The 16,734-nt window shown below is 22.4% G+C and overlaps 2 long non-coding RNA genes across 3 annotated transcripts; both read left to right on the top strand.

Annotated features, from left to right (window-relative positions):
• The first annotated feature begins 2,468 nt into the window (after positions 1–2,468).
• LOC132931276 (uncharacterized) lies at positions 2,469–5,712 on the top strand. Its single transcript, XR_009662413.1, has 5 exons — positions 2,469–2,600; positions 2,893–3,020; positions 4,224–4,290; positions 5,149–5,278; positions 5,571–5,712. It is a non-coding gene; the product is annotated as an uncharacterized LOC132931276 (long non-coding RNA).
• A 1,049-nt stretch (positions 5,713–6,761) lies between these two features.
• LOC132931337 (uncharacterized) lies at positions 6,762–8,207 on the top strand. Of its 2 annotated transcripts, none has more exons than XR_009662467.1 (3): positions 6,762–6,853; positions 7,645–7,774; positions 8,066–8,207. It is a non-coding gene; the product is annotated as an uncharacterized LOC132931337 (long non-coding RNA). The 2 variants fall into 2 exon arrangements; XR_009662468.1 differs by lacking the exon at positions 6,762–6,853 and adding an exon at positions 7,515–7,580.
• The last annotated feature ends 8,527 nt before the right edge of the window (positions 8,208–16,734 follow it).

Below are 16,734 nucleotides of genomic sequence, written 5' to 3'. Positions count from 1 at the left end.
TTATATGATAATTTTGATGAATAATATACATTTATTTTTTGAACTGCTTATAAAACACATAATTCTCAAGTTAATCTCTTGAAACCTGGACCATTATATTAAGAAAATGATTCTAATTTATTATTATTAACTTGCATACATCTCATTTAAGCAGATACTTCATTAAAACTATAAAACATGATTTTATATGATAATTTTGATGAATAATATACATTTATTTTTTGAACTGCTTATAAAACAAACAATTATCAAGTTAATCTCTTGAAACCTGGACCACTATATTAAGAAAATGATTAGAATTTATTATTACTAACTTGCATACATCTCATTTAAGCAGGAACTTCATTAAAACTATAAAACATGATTTTATATGATAATTTTGACGAATATTAAATATTTATTTTTTGAACTGCTTATAAAACACACAATTCTCAAGTTAATCTCTTGAAACCTGGACCATTATATTAAGAAAATGGTTCTAATTTATTATTATTAACTTGCATACATCTCATTTAAGCAGATACTTCATTAAAACTATAAAACATGTTTTTATATGATAATTTTGATGAATAATATACATTTATTTTTTGAACTGCTTATAAAACACACAATTATCAAGTTAATCTCTTGAAACCTGGACCACTATATTAAGAAAATGATTAGAATTTATTATAACTAATTTGCATACATCTTATTTAAGCAGGAACTTCATTAAAACTATAAAACATGATTTTATATGATAATTTTGACGAATATTAAATATTTATTTTTTGAACTGCTTATAAAACACACAATTCTCAAGTTAATCTCTTGAAACCTGGACCATTATATTAAGAAAATGGTTTTAATTTATTATTATTAACTTGCATACATCTCATTTAAGCAGATACTTCATTAAAACAATAAAACATGTTTTTATATGATAATTTTGATGAATAATATACATTTATTTTTTGAACTGCTTATAAAGCACTGAGTTATCGAGTCATTCTCCAATTATTATATTTATTTAACTGGATAAATTTTTTTAGATGCAAATACAGCAGATCACTCAAGGGATGCTGAAACATTGTTTGTTATTCAAACAACTCTGGAAAAGTATGAACATCCAATTTTGAAAATGAACTAACGAATACTGATTATAATGAATTTATGCAATTTACATGTAATGGTTATTGAATATAATTTATAGAATATTAATGTAGTGATACAATAGATATTTGTTAATACAGTGAATAAATGATTATTAAACACCTGAGAACTTTTAATTTTCATTCTTAAAATTTGTCTTAGCTTTAAAAATCATTTTATTTTTATTACATTTATAGGATAATTTTGTTGAATATAACAAATTCATACATTTAACTGCTTATAAAATATTTTATTCTCAAGTACGTGTTTTGATACCTTGACTGTTATATTATGAAAATTATTCCATTTTATCATTTATAACTTTCATATGTTTTGTTAAACCAGATATTTTTACTTCATAAGAACTTTAACAAATTATTTTATATGTTAATTTTTACAAATTATTTTATATGTTAATTTTTACGAATTATACAATTCATATTTTTTTCATATTGAATAGAAGAAAATTTAAGTTATTGTTCGAGTGTATTATTTAGTTACATTTATTTTACATTCAAATTCAACAAAATAATTTGGTAGATTTGTACTATCTTTTATGGCTTATCATAATTATTATTTCTTATCATCTGTTATATGATAATATTTCATATCACTTTGCTGTTTTACAATCCTATTTGCATTTAAGTTTTAACTGAAAATTGTTTTTAAATATTTTGTATTAAGAATAAAGTTGTTCAGATAGTTATTGTTTGATTGTTTCCGTTACTGACTTATTCAGTATTTTCCAAATACTAGTTATCATATAAAGATTTTCGTTCTAATTATGGTGTGTAGTAGTGACATTGTTTACTCCAACTATACGCATATTTAACTGACTACAATATTTTCAGATTGCAATACAGCAGACAATGAAAGCCATGGTGAGACATGAATTCGCGATTATATCAGTTTGGAAAATATAAACATCCTATGATGAAAATGGACTAGAAGATACTGATAATAATAATTGTTTTATTCAACGTACGTGTAGAGCTTATAATAGAATATAATTTAAAGAAAATTAATAGTTATGTAACAAAATGTTAATGTCATGATATCCTGACAATAGGACTAAGTAAATGATTCTTATTTACTATAATTAACTTTCATACAATTAATTTAACTTGATACTTCATAAACACTAAAAAACATGATTTTATATGATCATTTTGACGAATATCAAAAATTCATGTTTTAAACTGCTTATAAAGCACTGAGTTATCGAGTCATTCTCCAATTATTATATATATTTAACTGATTTTCGTTCTAATTATGGTGTGTAGTAGTGACATTGTTTACTCCAACTATACGCATATTTAACTGACTACAATATTTTCAGATTGCAATACAGCAGACAATGAAAGCCATGGTGAGACATGAATTCGCGATTATATCAGTTTGGAAAATATAAACATCCTATGATGAAAATGGACTAGAAGATACTGATAATAATAATTGTTTTATTCAACGTACGTGTAGAGCTTATAATAGAATATAATTTAAAGAAAATTAATAGTTATGTAACAAAATGTTAATGTCATGAAATCCTGACAATAGGACTAAGTAAATGATTGTTATTTACTATAATTAACTTTCATACAATTAATTTAACTTGATACTTCATAAACAATAAAAAAACATGATTTTATATGATCATTTTGACGAATATCAAAAATTCATGTTTTAAACTGCTTATAAAGCACTGAGTTATCGAGTCATTCTGTAATTATTATATATTTTTAACTGATTAAATTTTTTTAGATGGCAATACAGCAGATGACTCAAGGAATGCTGAGACATTTATTTGTATGCATACAACTTTGGGAAAGTATGAACATCCAATGTTGAAAATGAACTAAAAGATACTGATTATAAAGAATTTATGCAATGTACGTGTAATGGTTATTAGGTATAGTTAATAGAAAATTAATAGCAATGTATCTAAAAGTTACTCAAATGCTTCCCTGACCATAATATTAATTAAATGATTCTAATTTATTATTATTAACTTGCATACATCTCATTTAAGCAGATACTTCATTAAAACTATAAAACATGATTTTATATAATAATTTTGACGAATATTAAATATTTATTTTTTGATCTGCTTATAAATCAAACAATTCTCAAGATAATCTCTTGAAACCTGGACCACTATATTAAGAAAATGATTAGAATTTATTATTACTAACTTGCATACATTTCATTTAAGCAGATTTTTCATAAACACTATATAACATGATTTTATATGATAATTTTGATGAATAATATACATTTATTTTTTGTACTGCTTATAAAACAAACAATTCTCAAGATAATCTCTTGAAACCTGGACCACTATATTAAGAAAATGATTCTAATTTATTATTATTAACTTGCATACATCTCATTTAAGCAGATACTTCATAAACACTATAAAACATGATTTTATATGATAATTTTAACGAATATTAAATATTTTTTTTTTGATCTGCTTATAAAACAAACAATTCTCAAGATAATCTCTTGAAACCTGGACCACTATATTAAGAAAATGATTCTAATTTATTATTATTAACTTGCATACATCTCATTTAAGCAGATACTTCATTAAAACTATAAAACATGATTTTATATGATAATTTTGACGAATATTAAATATTTTTTTTTTGATCTGCTTATAAAACAAACAATTCTCAAGATAATCTCATGAAACCTGGACCACTATATTAAGAAAATGATTCTAATTTATTATTATTAACTTGCATACATCTCATTTAAGCAGATACTTCATTAAAACTATAAAACATGATTTTATATGATAATTTTGATGAATAATATACATTTATTTTTTGAACTGCTTATAAAACAAACAATTATCAAGTTAATCTCTTGAAACCTGGACCACTATATTAAGAAAATGATTAGAATTTATTATTATTAACTAGCATACATCTCATTTAAGCAGATACTTCATTAAAACAATAAAACATGTTTTTATATGATAATTTTGATGAATAATATACATTTATTTTTTGAACTGCTTATAAAGCACTGAGTTATCGAGTCATTCTCCAATTATTATATTTATTTAACTGGATAAATTTTTTTAGATGCAAATACAGCAGATCACTCAAGGGATGCTGAAACATTGTTTGGTATTCAAACAACTCTGGAAAAGTATGAACATCCAATTTTGAAAATGAACTAACGAATACTGATTATAATAAATTTATGCAATTTACATGTAATGGTTATTGAATATAATTTATAGAATATTAATGTAGTGATACAATAGATATTTGTTAATACAGTGAATAAATGATTATTAAACACCTGAGAACTTTTAATTTTCATTCTTAAAATTTGTCTTAGCTTTAAAAATCATTTTATTTTTATTACATTTATAGGATAATTTTGTTGAATATAACAAATTCATACATTTAACTGCTTATAAAATATTTTATTCTCAAGTACGTGTTTTGATACCTTGACTGTTATATTATGAAAATTATTCCATTTTATCATTTATAACTTTCATATGTTTTGTTTAACCAGATATTTTTACTTCATAAGAACTTTACCAAATTATTTTATATGTTAATTTTGACGAATTATACAATTCATATTTTTTTCATATTGAATAGAAGAAAATTTAAGTTATTGTTCGAGTGTATTATTTAGTTACATTTATTTTACATTCAAATTCAACAAAATAATTTGGTAGATTTGTACTATCTTTTATGGCTTATCATAATTATTATTTCTTATCATCTGTTATATGATTATATTTCATATCACTTTGCTGTTTTACAATCGTATTTGCATTTAAGTTTTAACTGAAAATTGTTTTTAAATATTTTGTATTAAGAATAAAGTTGTTCAGATAGTTATTGTTTGATTGTTTCCGTTACTGACTTATTCAGTATTTTCCAAATACTAGTTATCATATAAAGATTTTCGTTCTAATTATGGTGTGTAGTAGTGACATTGTTTACTCCAACTATACGCATATTTAACTGACTACAATATTTTCAGATTGCAATACAGCAGACAATGAAAGCCATGGTGAGACATGAATTCGCGATTATATCAGTTTGGAAAATATAAACATCCTATGATGAAAATGGACTAGAAGATACTGATAATAATAATTGTTTTATTCAACGTACGTGTAGAGCTTATAATAGAATATAATTTAAAGAAAATTAATAGTTATGTAACAAAATGTTAATGTCATGAAATCCTGACAATAGGACTAAGTAAATGATTGTTATTTACTATAATTAACTTTCATACAATTAATTTAACTTGATACTTCATAAACAATAAAAAAACATGATTTTATATGATCATTTTGACGAATATCAAAAATTCATGTTTTAAACTGCTTATAAAGCACTGAGTTATCGAGTCATTCTGTAATTATTATATATTTTTAACTGATTAAATTTTTTTAGATGGCAATACAGCAGATGACTCAAGGAATGCTGAGACATTTATTTGTATGCATACAACTTTGGGAAAGTATGAACATCCAATGTTGAAAATGAACTAAAAGATACTGATTATAAAGAATTTATGCAATGTACGTGTAATGGTTATTAGGTATAGTTAATAGAAAATTAATAGCAATGTATCTAAAAGTTACTCAAATGCTTCCCTGACCATAATATTAATTAAATGATTCTAATTTATTATTATTAACTTGCATACATCTCATTTAAGCAGATACTTCATTAAAACTATAAAACATGATTTTATATAATAATTTTGACGAATATTAAATATTTATTTTTTGATCTGCTTATAAAACAAACAATTCTCAAGATAATCTCTTGAAACCTGGACCACTATATTAAGAAAATGATTAGAATTTATTATTACTAACTTGCATACATTTCATTTAAGCAGATTTTTCATAAACACTATATAACATGATTTTATATGATAATTTTGATGAATAATATACATTTATTTTTTGAACTGCTTATAAAACACACAATTCTCAAGTTAATCTCTTGAAACCTGGACCATTATATTAAGAAAATGATTCTAATTTATTATTATTAACTTGCATACATTTCATTTAAGCAGATACTTCATAAACACTATATAACATGATTTTATTTGATAATTTTGATGAATAATATACATTTATTTTTTGAACTGCTTATAAAACACACAATTATCAAGTTAATCTCTTGAAACCTGGACCACTATATTAAGAAAATGATTAGAATTTATTATTACTAACTTCCATACATTTCATTTAAGCAGATTTTTCATAAACACTATAAAACGTGATTTTATATGATAATTTTGATGAATTAATATACATTTATTTTTTGAACTGCTTATAAAATACACAATTATCAAGTTAATCTCTTGAAACCTGGACCACTATATTAAGAAAATGATTCTAATTTATTATTATTAACTTGCATACATCTCATATAAGCAGATACTTCATTAAAACTATAAAACATGATATTATATGATAATTTTGACGAATATTAAAAATTCATGTTTTAAATTGCGTACAAAGCACTGAGTTATCTAGTCATTCTCCAATTATTATATTTATTTAACTGGATAAATTTTTTTAGATGCAAATACAGCAGATCACTCAAGAGATGCTGAAACATTGTTTGGTATTCAAACAACTCTGGAAAAGTATGAACATCCAATTTTGAAAATGAACTAACGAATACTGATTATAATGAATTTATGCAATTTACATGTAATGGTTATTGAATATAATTTATAGAATATTAATGTAGTGATACAATAGATATTTGTTAATACAGTGAATAAATGATTATTAAACACCTGAGAACTTTTAATTTTCATTCTTAAAATTTGTCTTAGCTTTAAAAATCATTTTATTTTTATTACATTTATAGGATAATTTTGTTGAATATAACAAATTCATACATTTAACTGCTTATAAAATATTTTATTCTCAAGTACGTGTTTTGATACCTTGACTGTTATATTATGAAAATTATTCCATTTTATCATTTATAACTTTCATATGTTTTGTTTAACCAGATATTTTTACTTCATAAGAACTTTAACAAATTATTTTATATGTTAATTTTGACGAATTATACAATTCATATTTTTTTCATATTGAATAGAAGAAAATTTAAGTTATTGTTCGAGTGTATTATTTAGTTACATTTATTTTACATTCAAATTCAATAAAATAATTTGGTAGATTTGTACTATCTTTTATGGCTTATCATAATTATTATTTCTTATCATCTGTTATATGATAATATTTCATATCACTTTGCTGTTTTACAATCCTATTTGCATTTAAGTTTTAACTGAAAATTGTTTTTAAATATTTTGTATTAAGAATAAAGTTGTTCAGATAGTTATTGTTTTATTGTTTCCGTTACTGACTTATTCAGTATTTTCCAAATACTAGTTATCATATAAAGATTTTCGTTCTAATTATGGTGTGTAGTAGTGACATTGTTTACTCCAACTATACGCATATTTAACTGACTACAATATTTTCAGATTGCAATACAGCAGACAATGAAAGCCATGGTGAGACATGAATTCGCGATTATATCAGTTTGGAAAATATAAACATCCTATGATGAAAATGGACTAGAAGATACTGATAATAATAATTGTTTTATTCAACGTACGTGTAGAGCTTATAATAGAATATAATTTAAAGAAAATTAATAGTTATGTAACAAAATGTTAATGTCATGATATCCTGACAATAGGACTAAGTAAATGATTCTTATTTACTATAATTAACTTTCATACAATTAATTTAACTTGATACTTCATAAACACTAAAAAACATGATTTTATATGATCATTTTGACGAATATCAAAAATTCATGTTTTAAACTGCTTATAAAGCACTGAGTTATCGAGTCATTCTCCAATTATTATATATATTTAACTGATTAAATTTTTTTAGATGGCAATACAGCAGATGACTCAAGGAATGCTGAGACATTTATTTGTATGCATACAACTTTGGGAAAGTATGAACATCCAATGTTGAAAATGAACTAAAAGATACTGATTATAAAGAATTTATGCAATGTACGTGTAATGGTTATTAGGTATAGTTAATAGAAAATTAATAGCAATGTATCTAAAAGTTACTCAAATGCTTCCCTGACCATAATATTAATTAAATTATTTAATTTATTATTATTAACTTGCATACATTTCATTTAAGCAGGTACTTTATAAACACTATAAAACATGATTTTATATGATAATTTTGACGAATAATATATATTTATTTTTTGAACTGCTTATAAAACACACAATTCTCAAGTTAATCTCTTGAAACCTGGACCATTATCATAAAGAAAATGATTCTAATTTATTATTATTAACTTGCATACATCTCATTTAAGCAGATACTTCATTAAAACTATAAAACATGATTTTATATGATAATTTTGACGAATATTACTTATTTATTTTTTGATCTGCTTATAAAACAAACAATTCTCAAGTTAATCTCTTGAAACCTGGACCATTATCATTAAGAAAATGATTCTAATTTATTATTATTAACTTGCATACATATCATTTAAGCAGATACTTCATTAAAACTATAAAACATGATTTTATATAATAATTTTGACGAATATTAAATATTAATTTTATGATCTGCTTATAAAACATACAATTCTCAAGTAAATCTCTTGAAACCTGGACCACTATATTAAGAAAATGATTAGACTTTATTATTACTAACTTGCATACATCTCATTTAAGCAGATACATCATTAAAACTATAAAACATGATTTTATATGATAATTTTGACGAATATTACTTATTTATTTTTTGATCTGCTTATAAAACAAACAATTCTCAAGTTAATCTCTTGAAACCTGGACCATTATCATTAAGAAAATGATTCTAATTTATTATTATTAACTTGCATACATCTCATTTAAGCAGATACTTCATTAAAACTATAAAACATGATTTTATATAATAATTTTGACGAATATTAAATATTTATTTTTTGATCTGCTTATAAAACAAACAATTATCAAGTTAATCTCATGAAACCTGGACCACTATATTAAGAAAATGATTCTAGTTTATTATTATTAACTTGCATACATCTCATTTAAGCAGATACTTCATTAAAACTATAAAACATGTTTTTATATGATAATTTTGATGAATAATATACATTTATTTTTTGAACTGCTTATAAAACACACAATTATCAAGTTAATCTCTTGAAACCTGGACCACTATATTAAGAAAATGATTAGAATTTATTATTACTAACTTGCATACATTTCATTTAAGCAGATTTTTCATAAACACTATAAAACATGATTTTATATGATAATTTTGATGAATAATATACATTTATTTTTTGAACTGCTTATAAAACAAACAATTATCAAGTTAATCTCATGAAACCTGGACCACTATATTAAGAAAATGATTCTTATTTATAATTATTAACTTGCATACATTTCATTTAAGCAGATTTTTCATAAACACTATAAAACATGATTTTATATGATAATTTTGATGAATAATATACATTTATTTTTTGAACTGCTTATAAAACACACAATTCTCAAGTTAATCTCTTGAAACCTGGACCATTATATTAAGAAAATGATTCTAAATTATTATTATTAACATGCATACATCTCATTTAAGCAGATACTTCATTAAAACTATAAAATATGTTTTTATATGATAATTTTGATGAATAATATACATTTATTTTTTGAACTGCTTATAAAACACACAATTATCAAGTTAATCTCTTGAAACCTGGACCACTATATTAAGAAAATGATTAGAATTTATTATTACTAACTTGCATACATCTCATTTAAGCAGGAACTTCATTAAAACTATAAAACATGTTTTTATATGATAATTTTGATGAATATTAAATATTTATTTTTTGAACTGCTTATAAAACACACAATTCTCAAGTTAATCTCTTGAAACCTAGACCATTATATTAAGAAAATGATTCTAATTTATTATTATTAACTTGCATACATCTCATTTAAGCAGATACTTCATTAAAACTATAAAACATGATTTTATATGATAATTTTGATGAATAATATACATTTATTTTTTGAACTGCCTATAAAACAAACAATTATCAAGTTAATCTCTTGAAACCTGGACCACTATATTAAGAAAATGATTAGAATTTATTATCACTAACTTGCATACATTTCATTTAAGCAGATTTTTCATAAACACTATATAACATGATTTTATATGATAATTTTGATGAATAATATACATTTATTTTTTGAACTGCTTATAAAACACATAATTCTCAAGTTAATCTCTTGAAACCTGGACCATTATATTAAGAAAATGATTCTAATTTATTATTATTAACTTGCATACATCTCATTTAAGCAGATACTTCATTAAAACTATAAAACATGATTTTATATGATAATTTTGACGAATATTAAATATTTATTTTTTGATCTGCTTATAAAACAAACAATTCTCAAGATAATCTCTTGAAACCTGGACCACTATATTAAGAAAATGATTAGAATTTATTATTACTAACATGCATACATTTCATTTAAGCAAATTTTTCATAAACACTATAAAACATGATTTTATATGATAATTTTGATGAATAATATACATTTATTTTTTGAACTGCTTATAAAACACACAATTATCAAGTTAATCTCTTGAAACCTGGACCACTATATTAAGAAAATGATTAGAATTTATTATTATTAACTTGCATACATTTCATTTAAGCAGATTTTTCATAAACACTATAAAACATGATTTTATATGATAATTTTGATGAATAATATACATTTATTTTTTGAACTGCTTATAAAACAAACAATTATCAAGTTAATCTCATGAAACCTGGACCACTATATTAAGAAAATGATTCTTATTTATAATTATTAACTTGCATACATTTCATTTAAGCAGATTTTTCATAAACACTATAAAACATGATTTTATATGATAATTTTGATGAATAATATACATTTATTTTTTGAACTGCTTATAAAACACACAATTCTCAAGTTAATCTCTTGAAACCTGGACCATTATATTAAGAAAATGATTCTAAATTATTATTATTAACATGCATACATCTCATTTAAGCAGATACTTCATTAAAACTATAAAATATGTTTTTATATGATAATTTTGATGAATAATATACATTTATTTTTTGAACTGCTTATAAAACACACAATTATCAAGTTAATCTCTTGAAACCTGGACCACTATATTAAGAAAATGATTAGAATTTATTATTACTAACTTGCATAAATTTCATTTAAGCAGATTTTTCATAAACACTATAAAACATGATTTTATATGATAATTTTGATAAATAATATACATTTATTTTTTGAACTGCTCATAAAACAAACAATTATCAAGTTAATCTCTTGAAACCTGGACCACTATATTAAGAAAATGATTCTAGTTTATTATTATTAACTTGCATACATCTCATTTAAGCAGATACTTCATTAAAACTATAAAACATGTTTTTATATGATAATTTTGATGAATAATATACATTTATTTTTTGAACTGCTTATAAAACACACAATTATCAAGTTAATCTCTTGAAACCTGGACCACTATATTAAGAAAATGATTAGAATTTATTATTACTAACTTGCATACATTTCATTTAAGCAGATTTTTCATAAACACTATAAAACATGATTTTATATGATAATTTTGATGAATAATATACATTTATTTTTTGAACTGCTTATAAAACAAACAATTATCAAGTTAATCTCATGAAACCTGGACCACTATATTAAGAAAATGATTCTTATTTATAATTATTAACTTGCATACATTTCATTTAAGCAGATTTTTCATAAACACTATAAAACATGATTTTATATGATAATTTTGATGAATAATATACATTTATTTTTTGAACTGCTTATAAAACACACAATTCTCAAGTTAATCTCTTGAAACCTGGACCATTATATTAAGAAAATGATTCTAAATTATTATTATTAACATGCATACATCTCATTTAAGCAGATACTTCATTAAAACTATAAAATATGTTTTTATATGATAATTTTGATGAATAATATACATTTATTTTTTGAACTGCTTATAAAACACACAATTATCAAGTTAATCTCTTGAAACCTGGACCACTATATTAAGAAAATGATTAGAATTTATTATTACTAACTTGCATACATTTCATTTAAGCAGATTTTTCATAAACACTATAAAACATGATTTTATATGATAATTTTGATGAATAATATACATTTATTTTTTGAACTGCTTATAAAACAAACAATTATCAAGTTAATCTCATGAAACCTGGACCACTATATTAAGAAAATGATTCTTATTTATAATTATTAACTTGCATACATTTCATTTAAGCAGATTTTTCATAAACACTATAAAACATGATTTTATATGATAATTTTGATGAATAATATACATTTATTTTTTGAACTGCTTATAAAACACACAATTCTCAAGTTAATCTCTTGAAACCTGGACCATTATATTAAGAAAATGATTCTAAATTATTATTATTAACATGCATACATCTCATTTAAGCAGATACTTCATTAAAACTATAAAATATGTTTTTATATGATAATTTTGATGAATAATATACATTTATTTTTTGAACTGCTTATAAAACACACAATTATCAAGTTAATCTCTTGAAACCTGGACCACTATATTAAGAAAATGATTAGAATTTATTATTACTAACTTGCATACATCTCATTTAAGCAGGAACTTCATTAAAACTATAAAACATGTTTTTATATGATAATTTTGATGAATATTAAATATTTATTTTTTGAACTGCTTATAAAACACACAATTCTCAAGTTAATCTCTTGAAACCTGGACCACTATATTAAGAAAATGATTAGAATTTATTATCACTAACTTGCATACATTTCATTTAAGCAGATTTTTCATAAACACTATATAACATGATTTTATATGATAATTTTGATGAATAATATACATTTATTTTTTGAACTGCTTATAAAACACATAATTCTCAAGTTAATCTCTTGAAACCTGGACCATTATATTAAGAAAATGATTCTAATTTATTATTATTAACTTGCATACATCTCATTTAAGCAGATACTTCATTAAAACTAGAAAACATGATTTTATATGATAATTTTGACGAATATTAAATATTTATTTTTTGATCTGCTTATAAAACAAACAATTCTCAAGATAATCTCTTGAAACCTGGACCACTATATTAAGAAAATGATTAGAATTTATTATTACTAACATGCATACATTTCATTTAAGCAAATTTTTCATAAACACTATAAAACATGATTTTATATGATAATTTTGATGAATAATATACATTTATTTTTTGAACTGCTTATAAAACACACAATTATCAAGTTAATCTCTTGAAACCTGGACCACTATATTAAGAAAATGATTAGAATTTATTATTACTAACTTGCATACATTTCATTTAAGCAGATTTTTCATAAACACTATAAAACATGATTTTATATGATAATTTTGATGAATAATATACATTTATTTTTTGAACTGCTTATAAAACAAACAATTATCAAGTTAATCTCATGAAACCTGGACCACTATATTAAGAAAATGATTCTTATTTATAATTATTAACTTGCATACATTTCATTTAAGCAGATTTTTCATAAACACTATAAAACATGATTTTATATGATAATTTTGATGAATAATATACATTTATTTTTTGAACTGCTTATAAAACACACAATTCTCAAGTTAATCTCTTGAAACCTGGACCATTATATTAAGAAAATGATTCTAAATTATTATTATTAACATGCATACATCTCATTTAAGCAGATACTTCATTAAAACTATAAAATATGTTTTTATATGATAATTTTGATGAATAATATACATTTATTTTTTGAACTGCTTATAAAACACACAATTATCAAGTTAATCTCTTGAAACCTGGACCACTATATTAAGAAAATGATTAGAATTTATTATTACTAACTTGCATACATCTCATTTAAGCAGGAACTTCATTAAAACTATAAAACATGATTTTATATGATAATTTTGATAAATAATATACATTTATTTTTTGAACTGCTCATAAAACAAACAATTATCAAGTTAATCTCTTGAAACCTGGACCACTATATTAAGAAAATGATTCTAGTTTATTATTATTAACTTGCATACATCTCATTTAAGCAGATACTTCATTAAAACTATAAAACATGTTTTTATATGATAATTTTGATGAATAATATACATTTATTTTTTGAACTGCTTATAAAACACACAATTATCAAGTTAATCTCTTGAAACCTGGACCACTATATTAAGAAAATGATTAGAATTTATTATTACTAACTTGCATACATTTCATTTAAGCAGATTTTTCATAAACACTATAAAACATGATTTTATATGATAATTTTGATGAATAATATACATTTATTTTTGAACTGCTTATAAAACAAACAATTATCAAGTTAATCTCATGAAACCTGGACCACTTTATTAAGAAAATGATTCTTATTTATAATTATTAACTTGCATACATTTCATTTAAGCAGATTTTTCATAAACACTATAAAACATGATTTTATATGATAATTTTGATGAATAATATACATTTATTTTTTGAACTGCTTATAAAACACACAATTCTCAAGTTAATCTCTTGAAACCTGGACCATTATATTAAGAAAATGATTCTAAATTATTATTATTAACATGCATACATCTCATTTAAGCAGATACTTCATTAAAACTATAAAATATGTTTTTATATGATAATTTTGATGAATAATATACATTTATTTTTTGAACTGCTTATAAAACACACAATTATCAAGTTAATCTCTTGAAACCTGGACCACTATATTAAGAAAATGATTAGAATTTATTATTACTAACTTGCATACATTTCATTTAAGCAGATTTTTCATAAACACTATAAAACATGATTTTATATGATAATTTTGATGAATAATATACATTTATTTTTTGAACTGCTTATAAAACAAACAATTATCAAGTTAATCTCATGAAACCTGGACCACTATATTAAGAAAATGATTCTTATTTATAATTATTAACTTGCATACATTTCATTTAAGCAGATTTTTCATAAACACTATAAAACATGATTTTATATGATAATTTTGATGAATAATATACATTTATTTTTTGAACTGCTTATAAAACACACAATTCTCAAGTTAATCTCTTGAAACCTGGACCATTATATTAAGAAAATGATTCTAAATTATTATTATTAACATGCATACATCTCATTTAAGCAGATACTTCATTAAAACTATAAAATATGTTTTTATATGATAATTTTGATGAATAATATACATTTATTTTTTGAACTGCTTATAAAACACACAATTATCAAGTTAATCTCTTGAAACCTGGACCACTATATTAAGAAAATGATTAGAATTTATTATTACTAACTTGCATACATCTCATTTAAGCAGGAACTTCATTAAAACTATAAAACATGTTTTTATATGATAATTTTGATGAATATTAAATATTTATTTTTTGAACTGCTTATAAAACACACAATTCTCAAGTTAATCTCTTGAAACCTGGACCACTATATTAAGAAAATGATTAGAATTTATTATCACTAACTTGCATACATTTCATTTAAGCAGATTTTTCATAAACACTATATAACATGATTTTATATGATAATTTTGATGAATAATATACATTTATTTTTTGAACTGCTTATAAAACACATAATTCTCAAGTTAATCTCTTGAAACCTGGACCATTATATTAAGAAAATGATTCTAATTTATTATTATTAACTTGCATACATCTCATTTAAGCAGATACTTCATTAAAACTAGAAAACATGATTTTATATGATAATTTTGACGAATATTAAATATTTATTTTTTGATCTGCTTATAAAACAAACAATTCTCAAGATAATCTCTTGAAACCTGGACCACTATATTAAGAAAATGATTAGAATTTATTATTACTAACATGCATACATTTCATTTAAGCAAATTTTTCATAAACACTATAAAACATGATTTTATATGATAATTTTGATGAATAATATACATTTATTTTTTGAACTGCTTATAAAACACACAATTATCAAGTTAATCTCTTGAAACCTGGACCACTATATTAAGAAAATGATTAGAATTTATTATTACTAACTTGCATACATTTCATTTAAGCAGATTTTTCATAAACACTATAAAACATGATTTTATATGATAATTTTGATGAATAATATACATTTATTTTTTGAACTGCTTATAAAACAAACAATTATCAAGTTAATCTCATGAAACCTGGACCACTATATTAAGAAAATGATTCTTATTTATAATTATTAACTTGCATACATTTCATTTAAGCAGATTTTTCATAAACACTATAAAACATGATTTTATATGATAATTTTGATGAATAATATACATTTATTTTTTGAACTGCTTATAAAACACACAATTCTCAAGTTAATCTCTTGAAACCTGGACCATTATATTAAGAAAATGATTCTAAATTATTATTATTAACAT

This window comes from Rhopalosiphum padi, unplaced genomic scaffold, assembly GCF_020882245.1.
Source record: "Rhopalosiphum padi isolate XX-2018 unplaced genomic scaffold, ASM2088224v1 scaffold1, whole genome shotgun sequence".
Taxonomy (NCBI): Eukaryota; Metazoa; Arthropoda; class Insecta; order Hemiptera; family Aphididae; genus Rhopalosiphum; species Rhopalosiphum padi.
This window is presented reverse-complemented; position numbering and strand designations above follow the sequence as displayed.